Genomic DNA, 16087 nt, shown 5'->3' with positions numbered 1-16087 from the left:
CAGCAGGATCGCCGGAGCCCAGCAGGTCGAGGCTGCGGTGGCCGGGAGCGGCCACTGCACTCCAGTCTGGGCGACAGAGTGAGACTCCAACTCAAAAAATAAAATAAAAATGTTTTATGTAAAAGTGTATACATTCATAACAAAAATTTGGGAGACCACTGAGATAGCACAATTGGTCTTAATTTTTTTTAATAGTGAAAAGTGATGGTATAAAACAAGTAAAAGTAGAATTACTCTGTTTGGTAAAGGGCAGCTGGAACACGTGGAGTCAAGGATAACTTAACTGCTACAGGAGCTTTGGGGGTAGTGGCTGCACTGGCAGAAAACTACAGGCACAGGACATGCAGCTATAGGAAGATCATCTTGGAGGAAAGAAAACTTCTGAGCAAAGCTGTCTAGTGCCAGGGTCCATATGGTAATGATGGGCAACCAAGACACAGAGCTGAGCAGAGGGAGGTATCCCAGGCAAGAACAAGGTGTTTCTGAAGAAGGATGGGGGAGGATTGGCAGGATTTTATGAGTCAAAGTGGGTAAGTGAATAACTGGAGCAGCTCTTTAAAGGGGCATCTGTGGCCATGTATGTGTGTGTACACGACAGAAAGTCAAGAAAGTTCACCTTGCTGAGCATCACCCATCAGATGAGCAAAGAAGACAAAAGCATTCTTAAGTCCCTTATCTCTGAAATCCTGTGACTGGAAGAGCACAGTGTCCCTAAAGGACATTGCAATCCTTTCCCTAGCACTGTCAGTACTAAAGTGAAGTCCCATGACATTTTTGCCTCTGATGTCACAGACAGACAACCTCCAAAAGACCCCTTATTAGCAAAAGAGTTTAACAAGAGGAGTGGGGTATGTGTATGGGTGTGCATGCGAGTGTGGGTGTGTCTGTATATGTGTGTGGTGTGTATATGTGTGTGTGTGCATGCGTTATGTGGATGGGTGAGTGGGAGTGGGTGGTTGTGTGTGAACGGGTGGGATATGTGTGTGTGTTATGTATATAGGTGTGTGTATGTGTATATATAAGTGTGTGCATACATGTATAGGTGGTTTGTGTATATGGGTGTACATGGGTGTCTGTGTGGGTATGTGGGGTGCAGTTTATGAGCGGCGACCGTTGGAAGACAGACAACTGTTGTTCACAGAGAGGCCCTGTACTAACTCCTCAGTTTCGGCATGCCTGATTGAGGCAGCCTGCCCTCTGATGCCTCAGAACAGGACTTGCCCACAGAAGTGCTTGCCTCCGTGGGTGACAATCGCTCAAAGCCTCACACTCCCCCTCAACATGGGGGTACTCTGCTCTGAGCAGGTGCTTCCTTGGAGCTCAAGTTTTCTTCTCCCCAGTGCATTGTCAGCTATCCCTGCAGTGTGGCTGACATATCTTTTTGCCTTTGCCTGAGTCCCTGCAGCCCTCCTGCTTGGTGGCCTGGGTTTTACCTTTGTCCTTACTTGTCTTTGACTTCCAGACATTCCTAGTTCCCCTATCTTCCTAACTTTTCTTCCAGCTCTAACCTTTGCGTTCTAGCTTTACTCTGCCATCCACCACCAACTGTTCAGTGCAATACAAAAGAGGAGGCTTCAAGAATCTTGAAAGAGCAATTAAGATGTTTTTTATGTATTAATTTATTTGAGCACAATAAAGTCCAACCACAGACCTCAGTGAGAGATCTGCTGATGGTAGAGTGAGCCCAACAGCCAGCATTTGGAAGTGGTAACAGGACAAGGCAAACTGAGGGCTTTCTCTTTACTGAAAAAAATATATCATAGCTACTCTATTCCTAGACGTACCAAAAAGTAGTCAGAAAAAAAAATCGTGAATGATTGAAAATAAACAGGAATAGAGAAGAGAAGATGTTTTTACAGAGAGGGAAAGCTATAATGCCTCTTTCTTGATTTCTCCCATCTCCCCTATCTTCCTGAACTCTCTCCCATGTTTCTGATCCTCAACCACAGCATAAAATATAACTTTGATACCAAAAACTCTGTTGCCCCTCCCAGGCACATAAGCTCCAATGGTGCTTCTGGAAGACTGAACGAGTAGAAATGTCAATGGTTTCTCTGTGCCTCTAATCTACGAGCGCATGCGCCTGCCAGACAAACCCAACTTCAGTCAGCCATGCTTGACTGTGACTGACTGGCTTCCAAAGAAGCAGCCCTGTTTCTGTGACCACATCTACACAGCATCTGATACATATACGATACTTGGAGCCATGGGCTGGGGCAGAGCAGTTCAAGACCAAAGCTAGATGATGCCACCTTATGTCTCTAAGAGCCTGCCCACCCAATGTAAGGCCCAAAGACCTTTAGGAATATTAAAATATGATGAAGAAAGAATTTTCTAGTTCCAAATGGGGGGCTAGAACAATTCTCTACTCCACCCCAGACATGACAAAGACTCTGTGTGGTTAAGGTGCAAAGAGCTCTATTGATCTTCAGAGACCCAGCTTATGCTCAAGATCTACAGGTTTTAGTTATACAGAAGACAGCCCAGTAACACAGATTCCAGGACCCTTTTCAGAGTTGCAGACCAGCTTATCATTTCTTCTCAAGCTGATTCTTTTTCTGAAGTTACCAAGATACAGAGAATGTTGGACAAGGGCAGGGTGCAAGGTAGGTGTGAGACCCTGGAAAGCACCTTCTTTCTGCCACCCAAGCCCATCACTGAATCAATGGCTTTCATTCTGGACTCAATCCAGCATAAACTGCAAGGGCTTGTGAGGGCTTGAAATGCCTAATAGTTTTCTCTTGGGCCTGCACAAAGAGGACTCTAATCTCTAGGGATTCACTAATTAGCCTGTGTGAGAAGGAATCAGTCAGGCCCCTCTTAAGTGTGTGTTTATGAGTGTCAAAGAGGATCCTTCTTTCTACAAAAGAATATTCTGTATCCACTCACTCTTCCCTGAAGTTCTACTCTCATCACTGACAGCAGCCACAGGAGGCAGGTATCATCAGCCAGGTCTAGCACTCATGGAGCGGGAGAGCACTGTTAGCCTGATGTGAGGCTCCATGTTGGAGCTTTTTCTCAACCCATTCCAGGTCTCTCATCACAATGCAAGCAGCAGAATCCATGTTCTCTGGCAGGTCTCAGCGAGGAAACATAAACCACTTCCCAGTATTCTCCATGGAAAAAAAAAAAGGCAAACTAAACATTGACTCATTCCTGGGAAGTGAATGCAAGTATTCCCTGGATAGGCCTCCTGCTCCAAAACAAGACTCACAGACACTTTGGCATGGATGGCACTGCTAGTTAAAATTGCAACCCATCTCCACCAGAGAAAGAGAGAAATCACAGCAAACAGGGAGACACCCAGACACAAGTAGCCCACTCAAGTGAAGCCCTGAGACCTGGCAACCTGGAATTGCCCTCCACTTCAAAGAGGGTATGTGTATAGGGTTTCTCTCATGACCTCTGGGGGCAGCCACTGGAAGTAAGCAAAGCAGTTCTTTTTTTCCTACTTTATAGAGAGGATGAAGAGGCTTAGAGAGGTAAACCAGTTGCCTAAGATCCTCGGGTTCATAAGTGCCCAAGCAAGACCAGAGGTTATACCTTCACTCAGTAAGTCAGTGCTTCCCCAAGGTGGCTACAGGAAGGCTAATCATCTGCTTTAAAGATAATTTAAGTGAAAGAAGGAAGGAAACAGTCATCTGCATCATAATAAAGAAATGGCCCAATCTTCATGGACACCATGGGCTAAACTGGTGGCAGCTGTAAAATAGTATCCATTAGACTCTCAAGAATCCACCCCAAGCTAAAGGAGGGTGGGGGACATCAGAAAAAGATGTGAGATCCTGATAGTAGTTTTCATCATCATCCCTTCCCATCTGGACTTCACCCAAAGAGGCATCCATCCCAGTGCCAAGTAAGACTGGGCACTCTCTCTTCCATGGGATAAAGCCAGGGGACTCCCAAGGAAACTCCAACTTCTCTTGGAGCCTGTAAGCTGATGGGCTATTTCCATCTGCCACATTCTCTCTTCCAACATTCTCCTCTCTTTGAGGAATATGGGAAATCCCTTGGCACTGGGCTGTTCAAAAGTATCAGGTTGCCTTGTTCAGAGATGCGAAAGGCTTCCTAAGCTTGTCTTCCTAGGAATGAAAATGCCTGTAGACACTTGGTCTCACCACTGTCTTGTAGCAGCAATCCTGCCATCTGAGCACATCTGGCATGCTTTTGAATATGAACTCTGACTTCCCATTCTGCATTTGTCTATCCTCTTTGGACCTATCATTTTGATTGTGCCCATGCCCACATCATCAACAGTGAAGGTAGTGTGGTGGTAGTAGGAGATGGGAGTGAAAAGACCTGGCACTTTTGATTGTTTCCCTTACAAGCATACCAAAAAGCTATGATGTACATATATGTGATTTGTACACTTTAAGTCACCATTTTACCAGGAATTGATAATATAGAGACTGTGGGATTCTCAGTATAGATTTTCTCTTGGCTTAGTGCAGAGCCAAGCTGAACACATGTTTAAAAATAGGTGTTTTAGCTGGGTTCGGTGGCTCAGCCTGTAATCCCGCGCCTTTGGGAGGCTGAGGTGAGTGGATTGCCTGAGTCTGCGGGTTCGAGACCCGCCTGGGCAGCGAGAGCTCATCTCTACAATAAATCAAAAAATCAGCCGGGCCTGGTAGTGCATGCCTGTAACTCCGGCTTCTTGGAAGGCTGAGGCGGAAGGATCACCGGAGCCCAGCAGGTCGAGGCTGTGGTAGCCAGGAGCGGCCACTGCACTCCAGTCTGGGTGACAGGGTGAGACTCCAACTCAAAAAAACAAAAACAAAAACAAAAATAGGTGTTTTGATGGTATAGTGATGATAAAAGCAGGTGCCTGTCATGATGTGTAGACCATACAAGTCAGGTTGACACATGTCTGGCATTTGATATTGTATTAACCTGAACATATTTTTCCACACATCGAAGAACAATGTATTTCTAGATGTCTCTCAGTTCCATTACAAAGGTTCTTCAAAGTATGAAAATGTCTTTGAAGGACACACAGGACTTCTGTTTTGTTTCCTGACCCAGGACTCAAATCCTTGGGTAAAAGGTGCAATGGAATTACCCTGTTCCACCATGCTCTTTATACAAGGTGAGAGAGCTTCAGGGAAATGGAGTACCGGCCAACAGGTTATCAGATTTGGAGGCACAGCTCAGCTCAGCCCATCACAGTGATGTTTATATAACACCAGGCAGGTGATGATAAGACCTGTATTCAGGAGTAGGCTCAGTCACCATGTGACTTCAGTCAAACATTGGAACTCCCTTTACTTTAATGCCTCATCTACAAAATAAAAGGGATAGACTAGACAATCTCCAAGGTTCCCTTCAGTTTCAAGTACTTCTAATTTTCTAAATAAATTACTGCAATTAAAAAAAATGTTTGTAGAGATCTCTAGGGATCCAGGTCGCAGGTCTTGGGGAAGGTCATACATGCTTTGTTTCATCATGATAATATTTGTGAAGCAGTTGCATCTTAGTGTCCATAAGTCACTTTAGGCTCCAACTGGAGCTTCTCTAAAACTGCCTGGAAAATCCACAGGCAGAATCCAGCAGATACCATTACTGGGGCTCTTTGCAATCTTTTCAATGGATAGGTAAGTTGAATGAAGCAAATTTAACTCCTACATTAGACCCAGTGAGGATGCTAGCTAAGAGGCTGATATTATCAGACTGCCAGGAAGTGTGGAATTTCCAAAAACAACCTATTCCTTGTTCCAGGACAAGATTGCACCTAAACTAAAGAGATGGTTTACAAGCAGGAATTTGAGGACGCTCTTCTCAGCACTGCCCAGGATTGTGACTAAGGGGACACTTTTAGATTCAGATTCTGCAGATTCTGTATTTCATCTATGACATAGCCTTGAAGACTCTCAAATGCCTCAGTGTCTCTCCATTCCAGCCACCATGTCTTGAGTTCTAAGGCATGGCCATTTCCCATCTAGTAGCCTCTCAACTAGCCTACCCCTTCCTGGTTTACGCAAATTGCAGAAAGAACAAGAATCAAAAATGTAAATCATGATCTCACTTCCACCCATGAATCATATCAATGGTGTTCTATCATTTCTAGAATAAAGACCAAAACAATTAACTTCAAGGGCTGTCTTTGTCTTCTGACCCCTCCCAGCTTGCCAACCTCACTTGCACCACTCTATCTTTCTCTATACTCCAACCAGCTGGGAGAATGAGCTCTGATTCTTCCAACTATGGGGCTGCTGCAGGTCCTGTCCATGGCTGCCCCTTTCCCTGGTCTTCCCCTTTAGTACAGTTAATTCCTATTCTTCCTCCTTCACAGCTCTGCTCAGTTGTTACTTTCACAAGGAAGGCTTCACCATCTCCCTGGCAAGGTCAAGCTTTCCTTACAGGCAGTCATAGCACCACACACCTCCCCTCCCATAGCTTTATCTCTATCACGATTTCACAATCATGTGAGTGTTTATTTGATGCATGTCTGTCTCTCCCACTAGAATGTAAACTTCACGAGAGCAGGGACCATACAATTTTTGTTCAGGCATACATTCCCAATGCCTAGCATAGTACTTGACATATAGTAATCACTCAATAAATCACATGTTGAATAAATGAATGTGCTTGGTTCTGTAGAGCATTCGGAAATGAATAAGTCAGAATCTCTGCCACTCAGAACCCCACAGCCATGAAACAGTAACTCTGAAGTAGACTATGAGGAGTACTAGATACAAGAAGGGATACAGAGCCCTTTTTCTATATTCTCTGATTTGCTTAGCCCCTTTTTACATTTTCCATATGGACACCAATCCATTTAAGTACCAATTGATTATCCATGACTCACTTCTATGCTATTTGCATTTTCCTATCCCTAAATCAACATTTTACTTGTTAAGAACAACAGAATTTCTCTTTATATTGGTACAGTTTTTGCTTGTTAGCTCCATGGGCGTGACTCTAAATTTCAAATAATTGGGGCCACTTCAACAGACACCCAGATGAAATGTGCTGAATAACTGAGTTTGTATTAAACCAATATCCCACATTAGAGCCCACATCTGTGTTTACAGAATGCCTCGCACTCATGGGCACATCTGTCACTATGTGTGATGTGAGATCCAAGAGGATATGTCTCCAGCTCAGAGTTGCTGCGTGCACACTTGGTTGGTGGTTCAGAGCTGGTGTTTATTGACAAGCAGGAACACTGAACTGAATAATCACTGTAAGCATTCCCTGCACATTCCCACCTCCCACCAGCAAAGCACATGCTCTGTCTTCACCCTGCAGAGGGGGACACTGTTGGTCAGGCTGATCCCAGGGCCCAGATGCCTTTGAGGACTTAGTGGGATAGAACAGAATAACTGACTAGAATAAGCTGACACTCAGTAATTGTGCGACCCTGGCTGGTGACCCACTCATTTACTCATTCATTCATTTAACAAATACTGTTTGAGCACTTGTTCTCTGTCACTGTGCTAGGCACTAACGATATATTGGAAAAACAAAACAGACATGGTCTCTGCTTTCATAAACTATGGTCTAGGGAAGAAAGAGAAACATAAAACTAGGAATTATTTTGAAATATGTAGACTCACAATGTTAGAAAAAAGAAGCCTGGTACTGAGGACTTGCATAATAAACAGGGAAGCCTACCCTACTTTAAAGCATCAAGAATGATCCTCTGACAAAGCAGTATTTAAACTGAGCTCTGAAAGATGGAAAGGATGTTTAGCCAAAAAAAATATATGATAAGAGGATCATAATTTTCCAATCTTAGGTAACCTGACAAGTGAAGCCCTTGAGGAAGGAGAGAACATGGTTTTTCTGAGGAAATGAGATTGTCCAGAGTGAGTAGAACCAAGAGCTGGAAGTGCAGGGAGGGAAAGTTAGATGGAAGTGGGGCCAGATAGTGGCATGTGGACCATGTGAAATATTCTGAACTCTATTCTAGAGTCAACTGGAAGCCTACATAGAGTTTTAAACAAATCAAAGATAAGGTCACAATAAGGTGATATCTAACCGGCTTAACTCACAGTTCCTTGATGAGGAACACATGAGATCAAAATAAATTTTCCAGGTGAACCATAAAGCATGAAACCACTGATATTCTTGGTAGAGACATTAACAAACTCCCAAGTGTGGTAAATCAGCATTTGTAAACTCTCCAGGAATAAAAGGCTCAAGAATGGCCCACAGGCCATTTCAGAGACTCTGTCCCTTGAAGTGCCAAATACCCTGGTTTCTCCATGTTGGATTTCAATGTGCAATCTGATTGTCACTTATCATTTTCCATGAGCATGCAAGCAGCCATTCCAATCAATGGCCTGTGTCCTAATGCATCGATTCATCTTGGCCTTTCCAGGGGTCTCCCAGCACAGCATCTCTGCTCATTAAAGGGAATGTGCCTGCATCATAATGATAATGCCTTGCACTTACCCAGCACATTGCCCAGGGGTGTCTCAAAGCATTTTGCAAACATTTAATTAAGTTAGTCTAGTGACTACAAGAGACTCCCCAGCCTCTCAGCACCAAGAGGTCTGGGTAGGAGGAGGTGAGAGAAGGCAAGCACAAGCCCTACCTCTTGCACTGGCTCTGGAGCGCAGAGGCGAGTGGGTGGATGTGCGGAAGTCCCTGCGTTGCTAGGAGGAAACACTCACACATGTAAGACTGTGTCTGGCACAGGCCGTGTGTGGGCCTCCTGCCATGTGTGCCCACAGGGACAGCACCAAGACTGGAGACTTCAGCTGGGAGCACTGGAAGGTCAGAGATAGAAGGCAAGAGGAAGAGTTTGCTTTCCTTAAGGAGCTGTGGATGTGATTTTGAGAGTAGCTAAAAACTCTGACTTGGAAATGCACGTGTGTGTGTGTGTGTGTGTGTGCGCGCGCGCGCGCGCACGTGCACACATGTATGATGCAGGGAGGGACAAGCATCTGTGGTTGGCAAAAGGCTGATGAGGATGAGAGGAGTGAATGTATATTCACACACTTATAGGAAGGTAATAGTAAGCACACTGGTCTTTGGGTTTATCTCTGGCTTAGGTTTTTTAAACTTTTTTCCTGCTCTATTCTCAGAGCTACCTTTCATCCTTCACCGAGTCCTACAAATACTACTGTCTTGGGTTTCAAGTGAACAGTTAGAAATAATAGTAATTGGAACTACATCTGTGTTCTTTTATGTTACCACCTTCCCTACTGCTCAGAGAAAGGCACAGGCACCCAAGGCTTTACAAATAAGTGCCAAATTCTAAGTCTGGGTCTCCAACAATAGCATAAAAGGCAAAAGAGACACACAACCTCAGGATCTGGTGCTGTACTGAATGAAGGATCAGGGTCAAAAGGAATGGGAAAGCAGGGCTGCCCCAAGGTGACGCCAACTTGCCCGGCCCTCCTGTCTGGAAGGTGCCACTCGACATCAGAGGTGCTAACATCTACTGCTAGTGACAGCCTGGCTTGTCAGCAGACACAGACCATCTGGGGGCTGACACTTGAGTTCCCTGACAGGAATCACCATTCGCCTCCATCACTCCTGTCTCCAGCCCCAAGCAGCTGCAGGCAAATGGCAGCAGGCCATCTGCAGACAGGACTGCAGGCTGAGGAGCCCCTGTCCAGTGGATAGGAAAGCCAAGGCACATCTCTGAAGGCAATCACCATTCCAAGAAGCTCTTCAATGAGTCTTCTGGAGTCCCAACTGTCTGAGGATTACATGCAAGGCCCTGTACCTAGCACCCCACCAAAAAAATATTGCAGAACAATGTTTTGGGAGACCAAAGCCACCATGTCTGCTTTCCTAGTTTTTCACAGTAGAGAAACAAGGCCCAGGAATCTCAAAGTCAGAAGGCATATTTTATGCAGGTGTCAAAAAGAAAGAAAAGCTAACAATTTCCTGTTCTACTGGATTTCTGGTTTTTAAGGCATTTTGCTTAATCAGAACCTATATAAAGTCTTGTTGAGTAAATGAATGGGTGGCTAGTGTTTCGCTAATTTTCATCTCCGTGACAAAGACATAATATGAGTTGGTATGGCTTTGCCTTATCGTCTTCCTTCTTCAACAAAAAAGGAATGTCCCCTCCCTTTCTTCTGTGTGTGGGCAGGTTTCTCTCTTTGCCCTATTTTTAGGAGACCAGAATGCACATTTTATAACTCAGAAATGTTCACCTTGTTATCATCTAACCGAGGTTTCTGACTACTCTGTCCAGTTGGAAACAAGAAGCATATATACCTAGAACCCATTCTTCAGAATGGTAAACTGAGGTTTAGAGAATGCCTTGAGCCAACCAAATGAGCCTCAAAAAACAATGAACCAAAGAGTCTCACTTCTCAGCTTTCACCATCATCAGAGGTTTGGATGGAGTCCTGCCTCATGGGAAGTACACTGGCCCCGGGAAGCTCGGACAGAGGTTTGAGGCACTAACTACCAGGAGTAGTACCCAGTCGTTGATGTGGCAAATCCAGACTCAGAACTGCTAGACAACAAATGCAGGCAAGTGGCAACTGTTTAAGGAATCTCCTTCTGTAATTTTCTAGGTTATAGGGATGTGGCCAAGGCTGCTAAGAATGAGAGAAAGCATGAAGGCAGACAGGACTGAAGCAGCACAGGAGAATCTCAAGCCATTCAGGCTCTCTGATTAATCTCAGGTTGAGCAACGCTGCCCAGCTCCAGGCTACTGAAAAAGCTGTCTTTATGAGGCAGCCGACACCTGTCTTAGTGCCTGTTATTGCCACTGGGCAATGCTGAGTGCAGACAGGATGTGGTCTGACCTTATTAACATGTCAATCATTTTTAAAGGCTAGAGGGCCATACGACATCTTGGGGAGAGGGGGCATGAGTCTATCATTGGCTAAAGGAGGATGAGGTCTTGATCAGGACCAGGTGTTCAGTCCTTGCTCCTATCCCTTCATGAGTCTGGGGATTTGATTCTCATTGATCCCTTGAACACCCCAGGCACTTTTAGCAAGCTCCTCAACACTATGCCGGTGAGGGGATCAGAGGTGGGAAAGGGGTTAATCAGAACTTGGCTATGGAGCCCTCCCCCAGGTCTTACCCCAAAGCCAAACATCCCAACCCAAAAACTCAAGATCTGGGGACTTTCCAGAAATGTGTGTGCTGGGGAAGAAAGAATCTTAAACCTCAGGGAGTTTTCTATCCAAGCCTAGGGTTTTCTGATCCTAAATAGCAAAACCCATTTAAGGTGCAGGTAATGAAGCTGTGGACAAGAATCTAGCTCACAGATCTGTGCCAAGGACACCACTCAGTCCAGGTTAGGTAGATGGGGACTCCTCACAGCTAACTTCCCTGCTTAGAGTCACAGAACAGTAGACACATACAGAATGGGCCAAGGAGAAGGAGACAAACAAGAAGTCATGGTCTGAATTTGAGAAAAGAAGCCCTCCAGGTTGGTAATCCTCACATCAGTGAACTGGCCCCCTAGTCAGACTGGTCTTCAGGAACTGAGCCTTGCCTACTCAAGACAACAACACCTCCCTGACCCCACCTCTCCCCACCCGCGTTGCCATAGTACCATTTCTCAGAGCTAGAGGAGATAAAAGACAGGCCAAAGATAGGATTTGAATCTAAGTTGCAGGCTATGGACGCTGGTTTTTAATGATAGACAACATGGTCTGGAAGTCATCAGAAGGACCTGGGGTGCTGGTTAAAAAGTGCTTCCAGGCCAGGTATGTTATCCCAGCACTTTGGGTGGTTGAGGCTGGAGGATTGCTTGAGTCTAGGAGTTTGAGACCAGCTTGGGCATCATAGTGAGACCTCATCTGTACACAAAATATTTAAAAAATCATCCGGGTGTGGTGGCATGGGACTGTAATTCCAGTTACTCAGGAGGCTAACGCAGGAAGATTACTGGAGTCTAGGAATTTGAAGCTGTCTTCCTCCTCTAGGTGATTCTGATGCAAATGTCTAGCAGCCTTCATTTTCTGCTTCCCCTCCTATTAATCTTCCCACCAAGCCCCGACCCAAGGTCAAAAAGGTTCCTAGCTTGACCTTATCTCCCCTCCAACCTAAGATGACAAACTTATACCCACCAGTGGTACTGTCATCTCAGGACTGTGCCTGTAGCATGACAATTAAATTGGAAACCTTAGTTCTCTGCCCTGTATTAGGTGCAGGCTTATCACAGTCTTCACTTGTGACCGTCTTTGCCATCCCAGAGATTCTGCCTAGAAAAGCAATTTGTGGCCATCAGTCTTCCCCTAGAATGTACCAGGCAACAACAGCATTAGCCTTAAAATGATTTTGGGATGGAAACATGTTTTACCAAGAAATAGAAGCAGAATAAAAATGGCATTGAGGTCTAGCCAGGTCAAGGTTTCACTATTACATTAGCCCTTCATCTTTAGATGCAGGGAACATAAATGGCTAACGAGCTGGTATTAATCCCTTTGGGAGAAAAGCATCACCATTGAAAAATTTTTTTTAAAAGTCTGAAGATATAACAGAGCAAGTGAAAGAAATGAGAAAAAGAAGTCACAAGTGAGCCATGGCAACTCATCAAAACTTTCAGATGCAGCCAGGTTTCCTACAGAAACCCTGGAGATATAATGTTTTCTTTAGTACCACTTGCACATTTTAAAGCTAACTTTTCCTCCTCCCTGTTCTCTATTTCTTGTGCCTAGTTCCTAACACAATCAGCATAAAGAGCAGCCCTCCAAGCAGATAAGAGACTATACAAAGATAGGACACTGAGCTGACATCTGTGTCCTGCCCTTCCCAGAAGATTCAGGGAACAATCATGTCATCCAACCCTCAGGAAGTTCAGACTCAGGTGCTCAGGACGCCAAGGTTCCTTCCCCTTTCACACAGCCAGCTCTACATATAGGTGCCTCTCTTGAAAGCAAGGTCTGCCTGCTCCCCACCAATGCAGTGGCACTGTGTTTTAGGGTACCATGGGACCCATAAAGGGAGGTCTCACCCTAGCTCCTGACTCCTTCGGGGTGCACTGCAATGCAGCTTCAGCCAGCTGGGGCTCACCCTCTTTTCCTTTCTGACATGTAATGTTCTGGTTTCTGCCATAAGGGGCGCATCCACATAGCCAGGATCCCTTGGGGGTGAGGATCCTGGTCTTTGCTCCAACACAGTGGGAGGAGGGGAAGCTGGGTGTGAGGAGGCCCCCAGGAGCTACAATACAGTCAGACTTGCATATGCAGGAAAGTTTGTGTTCTCCAGCGATGGGCCGGTAGCACCCACCTGGCTCCCTCTACCAGGCTCAGGCAGGTACTGAGTGTGCTGCCTACACTGCCTTCCCCGCTGAGCCCAACCGACCTGGCGGAAACCTAGGATGCTGCTGAAATTTGGAAGAACAACAACAATGACAACCCCCCACTCTGAACTTCTCAGCCTAAACACACCCCAGGGAACGGAGTTATGCAGAGCCCATCTCTGCTTGAAAAAAGTGCAGTCTTCAAAAGGTGTTCTAAAACGTTGTAGGCTGGATTTCTTTTTCTAGTTGGTCCTCTCTTCTTTCTGATTTCACTTTGGCAGCTTAAGAACACTTAAGAGAATTGTGTTCTTAAAAACAAAAGCAAACCCCCACACACAAAAGCTTACCAAGTAATTCTGAATATAAAAATGAAAAATTGTGTGTTTTACCCATAAAACTATGTAAGGTTTAAAAATCTTAGCATTCATAGCTGTGTGAATGCGTGTGGGAATTTAGGTTTACACTAATTTTTAACCTAATGCATGTATCTCAATTTGAAAGGAAAAAAAAGAAATCCTGATGGCACCAGGGTTTAGTATGGAAACCCCACAGACCCTTTGATGATGCCTAAAACCTTGGCAAGCAGAACCTGGCCCCTTCAGCATTGTTTGAAAGATGCCTGCGGGCATTCAGTTGTCTGCTTGCAAAGACTCCTGTGCAATTATCAAATCTGTTAAGACGCCTTGGTTTTGCAACGTTTCTACTAAGCTTATTTTGGTAGGATTGCAGCATCTTACCTGTGTCACTGCAGATTTGTTTTCCCCAAACAAGTAACTGCTGTGAGAGGTAGGATCACATTTAAATCATTAGACAAGGTAGGGAGAGGGCTGAGGAAAATGAGATAAATCTGAATTCCCACCTTCCCTCAGTGGGGACATTCCAAATTCCATCAAGGGAAATTCACATTTCTGATATAGAGGAGTAGGAGGGAGAAACTGAGAGAATTCTGAATTTTGAGGGCATAATCTGCCCATTTGATGGAAGGATAAAGAAAGGACAGGACTTGGTAGAAGGACTGTGTTAAGACAAGAAATATATGAGCAGAGGATAAGGAATGGGGCCAGAAAGGAGCTCCAGTGGGAGTAAGTAGGGAGAGGTTCTGAAGGAAGGGAGGGAGAGAGGAGATAGGGAGAGGAGGGAGAGAGAGAAAAGAGACAGGAGAGAGACAGGGTAATGCAGAGATCCAAACTGATTCAGAAACAGAGGGAGACCACGACTGACAGAAACAAGGCTATCCCATTCATCCTTCAGGTCCCAACACGGGCAGCACGAGGGATTTACAGCTGGGAGTTTAAACCCCTCTTCTATCCCTAGGACCACAACTGGTTAACGCCAGTTGGTACCTTTCACCGAAACAGCAGTGCCTCACAGCACGGTGCAGATCTCGAACCCAGCTCACCGATCGCGGAATAGAGAGCAAATCCCGTGCTGGAAGCATCTGCGTGCCTGTGAGCGAGCGAGCGTGTGTGTGTGCACACAGCAAGCCTACCTCTTTTACTCATATGCATCTCACACTCCCTCTCCTCACCCCTTCCTTCTGGCCTCTCCTTCTTCCCCTTCCTCTTCTGCTCTCACATCGCACAATCACCCCAGGAAGAGAAAACACCCTTCACCAGTACCTGGGATGAAGAGCAGGGCAGTTGTCGCGGAGAAGACGACCCAGTAGGCGGGCTGGTACATCTCGACGCTGCGGTGCTCACGGCTGCCGGGCTTGCTACTGCTTCTGCTGCTGCTACCGCTGCTGCCTTCCTCTGTGCTGAATTCTGAGCAGGTTTAAATCCAATGTTTGCAAAGGGAGGGAGAGAGCAGAAGAGAGAGAGAGCGCGCGAGAGATGGGAGCAGGCAGGCAGCGTCTCTGATTTTTTTTCTTGCACATACACACAACTGGTAAGAATCATCAGCACCAATCTGCACAGGGCTCAAAGCAGACCTCCTCCAAGGCACGCATTGGCTCCACTCTCCTGAGCGACACAAGGAGACTTTCCTGTTTGGGAGGTTTGACTCCACGGGGGATTGGAGCCTGCCCCTGCTCACCCCCTCACCGGGAGCCTACTGGTATCTGTGTGAGTATGCCAGTGTGGGGCTCACGTGGGCACACACGAGCTCCTTGGTGGGCAGTGGGGAGGGCCTGGTACTGCTGGTTTGGACCTTACCCTAGTAAGGCTCAGGGCGCATCAAGAAAGGAAGGTTGCTTCTTGGCAGAAATGTGACTAATGCCCATGCCAATTCCTTATCATTCTTCCTTCTTCCTCGTCTCCAGGCAGGGATGCAGCAGGAACTGCAACCCACAGGAAGAGCTCAGACATGGAAATCTGCCCCCACTCCCGCTTTCAGTCATTAAGAGACACTGGTAGTGATTCTTATGAACTTCTGTAGGACTCCAGGTTTGTTCAAAGGATTCGGGTATCAATTTACTTGTTAATGACATGTTTTCAACGATTGGCTCTACAAAATTTGACTCTAATACTTACTATGTATATATCCTATTATCTTTTATGAACTTGGAGGCATGCCCAGCGGGAAGATGGACATGTTACAGTTTTTTCACCAATCATGCATGGAGAATTGGCCAGTTCTTCACTATTAAAGTATTCTGAAACTTTACCAAGACAAAATGCTACAGAAGTCCAAACAATTGCCACGAGTACAGCATAGACAGGGATGTATTCAGATTAGATTTCAAGGAGGTGGAAACTTGCTGAAGTCATTGAAACTCTTCAAGATGAGAAGGCCACAGAAGAATACCTGTGGCTTTCTGGCTTTCTTTCCTTTCCTCTGGAATGACAGTTTACATAAGCAGTGTCTCTCAGTGTGACCAAACTCAGTATTTTCCCTAGCTTTAAAAAGGCCTGCTGCCCTCTCTGAAGTATGCTTTGGAGAGGCACACCTTGCTTGCTGAGAATTGCCACCACTGAA

The 16087-nt window shown here is 45.6% G+C and overlaps 1 long non-coding RNA gene across 1 annotated transcript in view; it reads right to left on the bottom strand.

The window, feature by feature from the left end:
• The window catches only part of LOC110596314, a 231854-nt gene extending 216484 nt beyond the window's left edge, over positions 1–15370 (bottom strand). The window contains exon 1 of the long non-coding RNA XR_002482388.1: positions 14791–15370. This is a non-coding gene — a long non-coding RNA (uncharacterized LOC110596314). The remainder of the gene's footprint in view (positions 1–14790) is intronic.
• Between the last annotated feature and the right edge of the window lie 717 nt (positions 15371–16087).

Source organism: Carlito syrichta, unplaced genomic scaffold, assembly GCF_000164805.1.
Source record: "Carlito syrichta isolate Samal-C Ts95f unplaced genomic scaffold, Tarsius_syrichta-2.0.1 Scaffold308336, whole genome shotgun sequence".
NCBI lineage: Eukaryota > Metazoa > Chordata > Mammalia > Primates > Tarsiidae > Carlito > Carlito syrichta.
Note: the sequence above shows the minus strand (reverse complement) of the source record. Positions and strands in the feature narration are given on the sequence as shown.